Genomic DNA, 13,208 nt, shown 5'->3' on the forward strand with positions numbered 1-13,208 from the left:
ATTATAGCCATCCTAGTGGGTGTGAAGTGATATCTCATTATGATTTTAATTTGCATTGCCCTTATGACTCATGGTGTTGAGTGTCTTTTCATGTGATTTTTGGCTATTTATGTATCTTCTTTGGAGAAATATCTATTCATAATTTGGACCCATTTTTTAATGGGGTTTTATTTTTTTTTTCAACGTTTATTTATTTTTGGGACAGAGAGAGACAGAGCATGAACGGGGGAGGGGCAGAGAGAGAGGGAGACACAGAATCGGAAACAGGCTCCAGGCTCCGAGCCATCAGCCCAGAGCCTGACGCGGGGCTCGAACTCACGGACCGCGAGATCGTGACCTGGCTGAAGTCGGACGCTTAACTGACTGCGCCACCCAGGCGCCCCGGGGTTGTATTTTTATTGTTGAATTTTAAGAGTTATTTATATATTCTGGCTATAATATCAGATATATGGTTTGCAAAATTTTTTCCCATTCTGTGTGTTGTCTTTTCACTTTTCTGACAGTGTCTGAGTTAATCTATTAGGGCTGCCATATCAAAATCCCATAGACTGGATATGACCTCACTTAACCTTTATCATCTCTTAAAAGGCCCTGTCTCTGGGGGTGCCTGGGTGGCTCAGAAGGTTAAGTGTCAGACTCTTGATTTTGGCTCAGGTCATGATCTCGTGGTTCCCCAAGTTCGAGCCCCCACACTGCACCCTGCATTGGGCCCTGCATCTGGCTCTGTGGTATCAGCGTGGGGTCCACTACAGATCCTCTGTCCCTCTCTCTCTCTGCCCCTCCCCCAAGCTCGCTCTCTCTCAAAAATTAACATTAAAAAAGAAAATAAATAAAAGGCCCTGTCTCCAAATACAGCCACGTTGTGGGGTAAGGTTTCCACATATAACTAATTAGGAGAACACAGTTCAGTCCAAACAATCTGCATTCTGGGTATACCCTTCTCACATGCAAAATACGTTCACCCCCAATCCTAAATTCTTAACTCTTTCAGAACCAAATCTATGTCCAAAGCCTTATCTAAATATCATCTAAATCAGGTATGGATGAGATTTGAAATATGATTCATGCTGAGGCAAAATTCCTCTTCCAGCTGTGAGCCTGTGAGACAAATTATGTGCTTCCAAGACAGAAAGGTGAGATAGGCATGGATAGACATTCCCACTTTATTTTTTTTAATTTATTTAAAAATTAAAAAAATTTTTTTTAATGTTTATTTACTTTGAGAGACAGAGACAGAGCACGAGTGGGGGAAGGGCAGAGAGAGAGGGAGACACAGAATCTGAAGCAGGCTCCAGGCTTTGTGCTGTCAGCACAGAACCCGATGCGGGGCACAAACCCACAAATTGTGAGATCATGATTGAGCCAAAGTCGGATGCTTCACAAAGCCTGGAGCCTGTTTCAGATTCTGTGTCTCCCTCTCTCTCTGCCCTTCCCCCACTCGTGCTCTGTCTCTGTCTCTCAAAGTAAATAAACATTAAAAAATTTTTTTAAAATTTTTTAAATAAATTAAAATTTAATGTTTATTTTTTTTTGAGAGACAGAATGCAGGTGGGGGGAGGGGCAGAGAGAGAGGGAGAGGCTCCAGGCTTCAAGCCCAATGCGGGGGGGGGGGGGGGGGGGGGGGGGGGGGGCTCAAACCCATGAACCATGAGATTGTGACCTGAGCCAAAGTCAGGCGCTTAACCGACTGAGCAACCCAGGTGTCCCTAGACATCCCCATTTTAAAAGAAAGATATCAGAAAGAAGAAAGGGGGTGGGTCCAAAGGAAGTCCAAAACTTAGCAAGGCAAATTCCATTAGATTTTAAGGCTCAAAGTAGTCTTTTTTGGCTCAGTGTTTTGCCCTTTGGGCTTAAGGGGGTAGCAGCATTGTCCTCTTGGTCCTGGGCAGCAGTTTTGTTCCTGAGAGATTGGTTGGTAGCAGCCTGACCTACTGAAGCCGAGGATACAGCCTTGCCCCCCCAGACCTGTATCCTCTGAGTTCATGGTAGGAGTGATACAGCCCTGCTGATCTCTGAATAGCTTTTGGTGTTATTCCTCCCTTTTCTTGAGGATAATGGGGACTGGCAGCCAGAGAACTCTATTGTTTTATCCTGTAGAATCCCAGAAGTCTGACAAGATTCCTTTACTTTGTTGATTCTATCCCCTTTATTCCCAGCTGGCAGTGTTTCTTCTGGCATAATCTCACTTCTTTCCTGGATACTTCTGAGATGGCTAAGTCCATGAATCACACTATGGGGAGAAAGAATTTTTTCTCTTATTTCAAGGTCCTTCTAGCTGGACTAAGAATCAAATTGATATGAGACAGATTAACAAGAGAAAATCAAATTTAATTGCGTACGTACAGGGAATCCACACAGACAGGAAATTCCAAAGACATTCAGGCAACATGATGCTTATATGAGCTAAAAAAGAGGTATCTGAGGATATAAAGGGGAGAAAAGACTACTAGCAGGAAGCTGAAAGATGTTTCGAAAACCAAGGTTACTCTAATATGTAGATAAGTTTCTTAGGTAAAGAGAAATCTCTGTTAATAACTCTCTTCCTGGTACAAAGAGGCAGTTGAGGGGGAGGTAAAATGCTTTTTTTCTGAATCTGCTGGGTTTTGTTTTTAATTCAAAATAATGTTCATGCTAAAGTGGCCCATCTTAGGGCAGCCTGTCCTTGGACTCTACAGCACCTATGATCTCTTTATCAAATGATTTTTCTAGCCACACCCTTAGTGTGCTCTCCAGAATATACCTTTTCTTATTTCTAATATGGATAGTAATTGGGTTCTGCACCGAATTCCAACTTGTGGGAAGGAGGTGGGTTTCCCCACATCATCAAGAAGTAATTCTCCAGATACCAGCTGGATATCTTACATTTCCACTCAGTGGACAGTATCTACCCAGAGATAGTATCAGATCCCATAGGTTATGGACTCAGTCCTACAAGACTTCTGTCACCCCCCTCTCTTCCCTACACCTTCATATGTCGGATGCAAGCCTATGTTATGATCTGTGCTTCTGGCCAACTGGCTATAAATCAGAGGTTCCCATGCCCCTCTCTTTGGGATTGATTAACTTGCTAGAGTGGCTCACAGAACTCAGAGACACATTTTCCTAGTAGATTACTGGTTTATTATAAAAGGATATAATTCAGGAACAGCCAGATGGAAGAGAGGCATTAGGCACAGTAAAAACATGGTAAAAGGACACAGAACTTCCATGCTCTCTCCAGGTACATCACTTTACTTATACCCTCCTTGTGTTCACCATCCCAGAAGCTCTCCAATCTCATTCTTTCGGGTTTTTGATGGAGGCTTCATTATGTAGGCAAGATTGATTAAATCATTGGCCATTGGTAATCGATTCAAACTCCAGCACCTCTCTCTTCCCAAGAGCTGGGGATTGGTGGGGAGACTGAAAGTTCCAAACCTCTATTCCTGTTTGGTTCCCCTGGTAACCAGCTCTCATCCTTAGGTGCTTTCCAAAAGTCACTTCATTAACATAATCTCAGTTGTGGTGGAAAGGGACTTGTTATGAATAACAAGACACCTATTTCACCTTTACGTCTCTGAAGTGATTTCAGGAACTGAAGACAGGAGACCAAACATTATGACGAAAGATGTTCCCATTGCTTTTATTGTTCAGGAAATGCCAAGGGTTTTGGGAACTGAGAACCAGGAACAGTGGACAAAGACTGAACATATTTGAGAAATATTTTTTGGTCCTCTGAATGACCAAATATAAATCATAATATCACAGATAGACTAAGAATTTTCCAAATCTTCACTTTGGTTCCTTTTTGTTGAATAACACCTTCTATTTATCTCTCTCTTCCTGCATTTTACTATAACTAGTAAGAAGAAATGAGACTGCACCTTTAACACTTTGCTTAGAAATATTCGACTTTATTACTTTATTTTTTTAATTTGAGAGAGAGAGAGAGAGAAGGAGAGAGAGAGAGCTGGAAGAGGGGAGGAGACAGAATCTGAAGCAGGCCCCAGGCTCTGAGCTGTCAACACAGTGCTGGATACAGGGCTTGAACTTGCGAACTTTTGAGCAGTGAGATCATGACCTGAGCTGAAATCAGAGGCTTAACTGACTGAGCCACCCAGGCGCCCCATCAACTTTATTACTTTTAAATTATTTCCACAAAATACTAGAACACAATTTGGCCAATTTCTTTGCCATCTTATAAGGGTCAGTTTTCTTCCAGTTTTCAGTAACATGCTCCTCATTTCTGCCCCAGATCTCACCAGAATCACCTTTAACATCCATTTTTGTACCAACAGCCTCTCTTCAAGGCAATCTAGGCTTTTTCTTTTTTTTTTTTTTTTTTAACATTTATTTATTTTTGAGACAGAGAGAGAGCATGAACGGGGGAGGGTCAGAGAGAGAGGGAGACACAGAATCTGAAACAGGCTCCAGGCTCTGAGCTGTCAGCCCAGAGCCCGACGTGGGGCTTGAACTCACCGACCGCGAGATCATGACCTGAGCCGAAGTCGGACGCTCAACCGACTGAGCCACCCAGGCGCCCCTATCTAGGCTTTTTCTAACAAGCACCTCAAAATTCTTCTAGCCTCTATTCATAATCCAATTCCAAAGCCACTTCCACATTTTTTTAGGTATCTGTTGCAGCAAAATCCCACTTCTCAGTATCAAAATCTGTACTAGTCTGGTAAAGATACCATAACAAAACATCAGGGACTGGGGGCTTAAACAACAAAAATTTATTTCTCACAGTTCTGGAGGCTGAATGTCTAACTAAGATCAAGATGTTAGCATGTTTGGTTGGCTTGCAGATGGCCATCTTCTGGTTGTGTCCTTGTGTGGCCTTTTCTCTGTGCATATGCTCCAAGTGTCTCTTCCTCTTCTTACAAGGACATCAGTCCTATGGGATTAGGGTTCCCACTCTTACGACCTTATTTAACTGTAATTACCTCTTTTAAGGCCTCTCTCCAAATAAATTGAGGGTTAAGGGAAAGGGTGAGGAACTTTGAAAGAACACAATTCAGTCCAAACCAGTATACTTGAAGCACAAAAGATTTTTTTGTGTGTGGTAAAATAGAATACAACATAATAGTTACTATTTGAACCATTTTTGACTATACAGTTGTGTGGCATTAAATATATCCACATTGATCTGCAATCATCATGACTATCATTTCCAGGACTTCATTTTTCCCCAAACTGAAGTTTGGGAAGTACTCTAATTCCTAAACACTAACGTTATGTTCTCCTTGCTCCAAACCCCTGTCAACCACCCTTTTACTTTCTGACTCTATGACTTCAAATACTCCAGGTTTATCGTATGGATGGAATCATATAATATACAGTCCTTTTGTGATTGGGTCATTTCACTTGGTATAATGTCTCCAAGGTTCATCCATGTTGTAATGTGTCAGAATTTCATTCCTTTTTAAGGCTGAATAATACAAAAGTTTTTCATTTTGGTGAAGTCCAATTTTCGTATTTTTTTTCTTTTGTCACCTACAGGTTTGGTTTCACAGCTAAGAAACAATTGCCTAACCCAAGGTCACACAAACTTATACCTATGTTTTCTTTAAGAGTATTACAGTTTTTGCATGTATATTTAGGTCTGTGGTCCATTTTAAATTAATTTTGGTATATGTGAGGTAGGGGTCCAGCCAGTTTCATTCTTTTGCATGTGGATATACAATTGTTATAGCACCTTTTGTTGAAAAGATTATTTTTTCCCATCAAATTATCTTGAAGTTCTTGTTGAAAATCAATTGTCCATAACTGTATGGGTTATTTCTTAACATTCAATTCTATTTCACTGATATATATGTCTATCACTATTCTAGTACTATACTATCTAGATTACTGTAGTTTTGTAGTCAGTTTTGAAATCTTGAAGAATGACTAATTTTTTTATTAAAAATTTTTTTAATGTTTATTTTTGAAAGAGAGAGAGAGAGAGAGAGAGAGAGAGAGAGAGAGAGGGACAAAGAGAGAGGGGGAGACACAGGATCCAAAGCAGGCTCCAGGCTGTCAGCACAGAGCCTGATGTGGGGCTCAAACCCACAAACTGCAAGATTGCAACTTGAGCTGAAGTCAGATGCTTAACTGACTGAGCCACCCAGGCACCCCTGTTCTAATTATTATTTTTAAATTGTTTTGGCTATCCTGAACCCTTTACATTTCCATGTGAATTTTAGGATCAGCTTGTCAATTTTGGGGGAAAAAAGGCAGCTGAGATTTTGATAGAATTCTATAGAATCTTCAGAAAAATAGGGGAATATTGCCAGTTAAATACTATTAAATCTTCTGCCACCATTTCTTGATGAACTATCTAGATTGATGATTTAGCTTACTTATAAATCCTGTACCGTGTGTCTGCCTACCCTCTCAATAGAGACTAACAATTCCTCGCTCCTCCATTGGTTACTTTTCCTACTTCTGACAATACGTTTTAACAACCAGAAAAGTTTTGTCAATAATAAACATAATCTCTTGAATGCTTTTATCTTCTACCTTTCCTTCCTATGTTCCACATCTTAAAGTTAAAATACCGTAAAAGGGTATTTTTACCTTTATATTGTCAACAACAGTATACTTTATAAACTATGCTTTAACTATGTCAAGTTATTTATAATTTATTAATATGTTGGGTCTAAAAGTTGAACACCAGAAAACAGCATTTTCTAAGCTTTCTATCACGGTCATTCAGTTGAATTCTCTTTTCTTCAGATTTCTCTCCCAGTAGCCTAAGCTTTTGGGACTTCCCTGAATTAGATCTTCCCTGTCCTCCTGAATTAGATCTAGTGACCCCTAAATGTATTGTCAAATACGCTGTTTTCTACCTCATTTTGCCTGAGCACATCTTCAAGAAACTTTTTTAAAAAAGGTTATGTGGGAGTATAGGGGTGCCTGGGTGGCTCAGTTGGTTAAGTGTCTGGCTCTTGGTTTCAGCTCAGGTTGTGATCTCAGGTTGTTATCTAATGGTTCATGGGTTTGAGCCCCATGTCAGGTTCTGTGCTGGCAGCATGGAGCCTGCTTGGGATTCTCTCTCTCCCTCTCTCTGCCTCGCCCCTGCTTGTGCTCTTTTTCTTTCTCAAAATAAATAAATAAATAAATAAATAAATAAATAAACATTAAAAAAAAGGGGGCATGTGGGAGTTTAACTTTAGGAGTCCCTGCTTATCTGAAAGTGTTTTCATTCTGCTCTTTTACTTAATGATGATTCAGGTAGGAATGGGACTTTTTTGAAAATTAAATTTTTTTCTTAGGTTTTGAGGTCAAGAAATATTTCCCTCAGAAACTTGAAAGTCCAGGGGCGCCTGGGTGGCTCAGTCGGTTAAGTGTCTGATTTCAAGTCAGGTCATGATCTCACAGTCTGTGAGTTTGAGCCCCATGTTGGGTTCTGTGCTGACAGCTCAGAGCCTGGAGCCTGTTTCAGATTCTGTGTCTCCCTCTCTCTCTGACCCTCCCCCGTTCATGTTCTGTCTCTCTCTGTCTCAAAAATAAACGTTAAAAAAAAAAAAAGCAACTTGAAAGTCTGTTTTCTTTCATTTAGTGTTGATGATAAGAATTCTAATGTAAGCTTGATTCTTGTTCTTTTATGGGTCACTTATTTTTTTCTCTTTGGAAATTTAGGATCTGGATCTTCTCTTTGTCTTTGCATTTGTAATATTTACAAGGTTGTTTTTTATTTGTTTTTGCTCTGTACTAGTAGACACGTTAAGCTCTGGCAGATTTTCTTCCAGGATTTTTGAGTAATTTTCCATCTTCTATTTACTTTGTTTTCCTCTTTTTTTATAATATTAGTCCTTTTGTATTCTTACTCTTATATTTTCTCTTGCAATTTCCATCTCTTTGCATATTTTTTCTATTTAAAAAAATTTCATTGGCTTAATCTTTTAACACTTCAAGTGAATTTATAATTTTGGCAATTTCTAATTTTAAGACTTACTTTTTATTCTTGGGTTGTTACTTCATCTGGGTATACTGGTATACTATTCTTGTTTCCTAGGTGTAATAAGTCTAGGAGCATCCCAGTTATTATTTTTAAAGTTCTCTGAAGTTTCTCTATTTCTTCTATGGCCATTCTCTGTTTATCTTTCTCCCCTTCCCCCGCCCCCTAAATTGGAGACTTCTTTTGAGTATCTAATTATCTAATCCTTGGTTGTCTGTTCATGTTTAAGATGAGGTAATTGGAATGCTGATTAGGAATCTTGTGAACTTGGGAAGGTCTTGCCAACTTGCACAACTTCACTCAAGGGTGAGTGGGCAGAAAACTAGCTATTGTGCCAGAATGAAGACTGCTGTAGTCATTAAATGTTCAAATAGCTGCCCATCTCCTTCCCAGAGATTATGAGAACTCTTGATTTTTAGCCTGGGATAAATGCCTGGTTACGGTATCTGAGATAAGGGAGGGCTCTTCTGTTCTATGCAGAGATCTTTATTTAATCTCCCTGTTGGCTACAGCACCATCTGAACCTATTCTACATTATGGTTTCTTTCATTTTGTTTAGTCAGACTGCACTCACTTGGTATGTAAAATTAAAAAATTTTGGTGGTCTCATTCTCATTTTCTATTATGTATGAGTTTGTATCATTTTTAAATTCCTTTATTAGCATTTTAATGGGGTCTCAGGAAGAAGAGGTAATGAATGCATGTGCTTAGTTAGCTAGCTTATATATATTTTTAAGTACAGTTGACAAGCAATGTTACATTAGTTTGCAAATATGGAACACTTCATAAATTTATATGTCATCCTTGCACAGGGGACAGGCTAAACTTCTAACATTCCAATTTTAGTATATGTGCTGCCAAAGGGAGTACTCACCCAAGCTTTAATAAAAAAAATACTAAATGTAAGTTAAAAAAATACTAAATGTAAGTTTAAAAAAAGACAAGTGGAGCAGAGTAGGACATAAGAAAAAACAACTAGTGGAATGGCAAAAAACCAAACAACTCCCTCCCAAAACACAGAAAAACATACTACCACAATTCTGAGTCTGTGATATTGATAGTATCCTGTGTATGTATAATTTAGGGCTTAGCACAGAAACGCTTCAGATCCACACATTTAGTGACATGTTAGATCTCAGACATCTAGTTCACACCCCATTTTACAGTTAAGAAAAGCAGAACTCAGAAGTGAAGTGATTTTCCCAAGGTCACACAAATAGAGAGTGGCAGAAGGGACACTAGGATGTGACTCCTACTTTCCTTTTACCTCACCACACTTCTGGGGAGTAACAGGATGAGCAGATCAGCAGTTAGATGAGGAAGATTTGAAAAATAATCGACATAGCATGGATTTTTTTGGGGGTAAAAAGCCATATGTCTAAAAAAAAAAGAAGTATTTTCGGATGCTTACTTGGCAGCTATACAATCTTCTCTGGCAGCACAGTCTGACAATTGGTAGGCATATGTGGAATGTACTGAAGGGGGCGACTGTACAGCAGGACGGGGAACTGCAATAATCCAAGTGCTTGGTGATCTGGGAGGAAACAGAGTCTGGGCAGCATGAAACAGAATTTGGTGAATGAATGAATGTGAATACTGAGGGAGGGAGGGGAAAATGTTAGTGGGATTATGAAGGAGTGTGAATTGGTTAATTGTAGAGAATAAGTAGGGGCAAATGAGGACTCAACTCCTTTTAATGTCATTTTAAATTATTCAATGCAACCTAAAAGGCTGGGAACAAATATAATTTACATCACTCCTTCTTTCTGGTTCAGGGATAGTTTACCTAAATTCTTAAATTAATGGATGCAGTTGTCCTCTTTGCATAGCTCCAACAAAAGAAAATCTACGAGACAGCACAAGAAAACTGGGTTTCCTTAATAAGGTACCATTTGCCTGGCCAACTCGCCTAGCTGCTGTGAAGACTAAGTGAGACAACGTAGCACCGCATTTGGCACATCTCAGGAACTGAAAGTGGACCTCAAATTCCGCCCACGTTCTCCTCTGCAGCTGCGCTCAAAAACCACGTACACTGGCGTGGGTCTTCCGCGACGCCTAAGTTCTTTCCTTAAGGTCCAGTGGACAGCCCCACGGCCACATTCGCAAAAGCTAAGGGTGAGGGCGAAAAAAAATCCAATTTCCCTCCGACAAAGAGTTCCCACCGCGGCCGCGGGAGCACAGCCCGGAATGTACAATTCTAGACCAACTCTCAACAGCAGTGACTGTCCTGGGGCTTGTGTAACGGGCCCCGCCAAGGAGGGGGCTGGGCGACTCTAAGGTTTGGGAAAGCGACGATTCCGCTCTTCGGGCCTGGCCGGTCCACTTCCTACGGCAAGCAGAAGGAGACAAACGACGCCTAGCCTCGCTCCCACCTACAGCCTCTTCCCGTAGCCGGCTCCCGCTCTCCCTTCCCGTGGCCGCAGGGGCCGCGCGTGGGGGGTGTGTACGCCCCGCGCCCGTTGCCCTGCTTGGGCGCACAGCCGCCGCCGGAACCCTGAATCACCCCACTCCCAGCCCCTGACCCGTCTTCCTCTGGAAGTCGCCGGAGGCCTGCGGGCTGCCAAGTCGCGCTCCCAGGAGAATGCAGGAAAGCTAGGTGGCCCGGCCACGAGGAGGCGGAGCTCGCAGTGTCTCGCGGCCCGGGCCCGGGCCCGGGGGCGGGGCTAGGTGTCTCGCGCAGGGGGCGGGGCGTAGTGACGTCGGCGGGCGCTGGGGCCGTACTGTGGCTGTGGCGGCGGCGGCGGCGGTAGTGGTGGCGGCGGTGGTGGCGGCGCCCGGGAGGCAGCAGCAGCAACAGCAGCAGCCCTGAGGAGGGTGAGACGGCCGCCGTGGCGGCAGCTCGGAAGTCGGGCGGGACCGAGAGCTTCCCGACTGCCGCTGGCGCTGAGGTTTTTTGCCTTTTCTTAGCCTGCTTCCTCACGGCCCTGGCTAGGGCTGGGCAGCGCGCCCCCGGGGAGGGGCGGAGCTGTAGGTGAGGCTACAAGACCCCCTCCCCCTCCTCTCCCTACCGGGGGAGGGGGGATGGGAAAGTCCGGGGAGGGGCGGACCCCACCCCACCCCAGCCCACCCCAGCCCACCCCAGCCTACCCGCGGGTTCCACCCCACAGAGCTCCAGGATTGGGCGGGAGCTGAAGCGGTAGATGAGGGGAACCCGAGGTGGGAGGTGGGAGATAGGGGTTCTGGGTGCTTGGAGAACGGAGGGTTTCTGAGACGTGATGTTGAGGGCGAGGTAGTGGCGAGATGGAGAAATTGGGGAGCCATGAGGAGGTTGGGGTGCGGTCAGGGTGGATCTGTGTGGTTAGGCGACTGATGTAAAATATTGAAAGAGGTGAGGATTTTTTCCCCCTTCTGTTAAATGGTAAGATAGGAGATGAAGGGTTGTATTGCAAAAGGAAGAAGAGCTGTGGATGTTGCCTTTGAGGCAGTTGGAGAAGCTATTGCTAGGTCTCACATTTCTACTTTAGGGTTATTATGGTTATTATTTTTCTTCTTCCTGGCGGGGTGGGTCGGAAGGGCAGAGAATCCCTCTGCTTTTGGCGCAGGTGGGTAATTGGTGAGGGTGGCTGGGTTTAAAGTTTTACACCCTTCAAGAAGAGTGAGGTCTTGGATTAAGACAACTTCATTCTGGCAGCAACATTAGGGAATAGGTCCCATTATACCTAGTTCCTTAAAGGTGTTACCTTCCAGTCTTTTTTCTGTGCCTAAAAGATCACTTTATACCACCTTATTTGCAAGCTTTATCCTGGCCTCTTAAGAGAAGGCCTGAAAATCAGGTGGTTGCTTTGGAAGACACGTTTCTGAGTAATGGTTGCAGGTGGTTGTGGTTGACTGCTTTGGATGGATAATTTGAACAGTTCTTTTGGAGCTAATTATATGAAAAATACTTACATGTTTTAAAGCACAGCTGTCTTTTACAACTTGTTTTTCAATAGACTTTGACATTTGGGCATTTTGTGTTCAGCACAATTATTCGTGCTTATTTTTATTTCTCAATTGCAGATGCTATTAGACACTTTAAAAATGAACTGAAATAGTTTTTTTTTTCTAGGTCCCTCAATTTCTGAGAAATGTTCTTGGAGTCAAGTGCTTTTACGATGCTCTTCAGTAACATTTTGGGGGCATGTGTCTCACTTCATGGAGAGATGTTACTAAGAGTAAACAGTATTCAATGTTCTTCACATCACTGTTTCACAACTTTATACATTAAATCAGAATCTCTTCTCAATTCCTGCTCCCTATTAGATTACAGTATTCACTGACCTTACCTATCAGTGTCATTTAAGCTGTTTCTTGCTCAGAAAATAGGTCTTGTGACATACATGTATTATGTAATGGGTGGAAGTAGGCATGATTCTCAATAATTCATTTATGGAGGAAGAGCGGCCGTCATGAAATGGAATTTAAGCAGTGACTTTCCCAAGGCTTACTCAATTTATTTGGGAACATAGCCAGAGAAGTGCTTTCCTGTTACCCAAGAGAGAAATATACAGATTTGAGTGTCAGTAGTTGTAGATCATTGCCTTTTTTAACATGCCTAATTAATGAGCAGACTATTATCTTCTAGAAAATAGTTCTGCTTGAAGAAACTTACAGGCAACAGATGACATAATAGATATTAAGTGAGAAAGAGTGTGTCAGGTTTGTAATTCTAAAGAAAAGATTCAATTAAATGTATTCAGACAGGTCAAATTATAAGTTGGTAAATGAATACTTTTGGATTACTTAGAAGCAAAAATTAAAATTCACATATCTAGTTTTGCCTTTTAAATTATACTTTGGTTTAATTGGGTATGCATGAGGACAAATGTGAACCAAAATGTCAGGTGAAACTGTATATACTGCTAACATGACATTTACATTGTTGACAGTGGGATGCAATTCTTTGTAGGAATGCAGTCGTGGGATTTGGGGGAAAGTATAAGGTAGAAGTGATCTATTTCTCCTTAGAGTTTTTTTTATGCCAGAAAAAACACTACCTATTATTTTTCAAGAAAAGTCACTTGCTAGTCATTACTGTGATGTTCTTGTTGAATCTACTGAAGTCTCCCTTGCCCCCTTTTTTACTAAAGTCAGGTAGGTATGTCTGTGTTAATTCAACATCAATACTGGGAGCAGGATAAAAGTGAAGGTTCTGTAGCAACAGCTGCTCTTTTTCTACTCTCAGTTAATGCTTTTATAAGGAGTAAAAGAGCTGTTAAATGTGCATTTTCACATACTGTATCAAACACCTTGATGGAGGAAGACCAGAGAATGAAGTATTTTGGTTAACCAAATCCGTACATTG

The 13,208-nt window shown here is 41.9% G+C and overlaps 1 protein-coding gene and 1 non-coding gene across 16 annotated transcripts in view; one reads left to right on the plus strand and one right to left on the minus strand.

Moving 5' to 3' along the window:
* Nucleotides 1-8,691: 8,691 nt before the first annotated feature.
* Nucleotides 8,692-8,794, minus strand: LOC112868024 (U6 spliceosomal RNA). Its single transcript, XR_003224223.1, has one exon. It is a non-coding gene; the product is annotated as a U6 spliceosomal RNA (small nuclear RNA).
* Nucleotides 8,795-10,598: 1,804 nt separating this feature from the next.
* The window catches only part of ERC1 (ELKS/RAB6-interacting/CAST family member 1), a 523,541-nt gene continuing 520,931 nt past the window's right edge, over nt 10,599-13,208 (plus strand). For 9 of the 15 annotated variants that reach the window (XM_086714403.1, XM_086714407.1, XM_086714410.1 and 6 more), the window contains exon 1: nt 10,646-10,895. The gene's annotated coding sequence lies outside the window, so the exon portion shown is untranslated. Of the gene's footprint in view, nt 10,896-13,208 lie in introns of all 15 variants that reach the window. The other 6 variants (XM_025930731.2, XM_025930732.2, XM_086714412.1 and 3 more) reach the window with 4 other exon arrangements.

The sequence above is a fragment of the Puma concolor genome, chromosome B4 (genome assembly GCF_028749965.1).
Source record: "Puma concolor isolate L17-30 chromosome B4, mPumCon1.1.hap2, whole genome shotgun sequence".
Classification (NCBI taxonomy): Eukaryota; Metazoa; Chordata; class Mammalia; order Carnivora; family Felidae; genus Puma; species Puma concolor.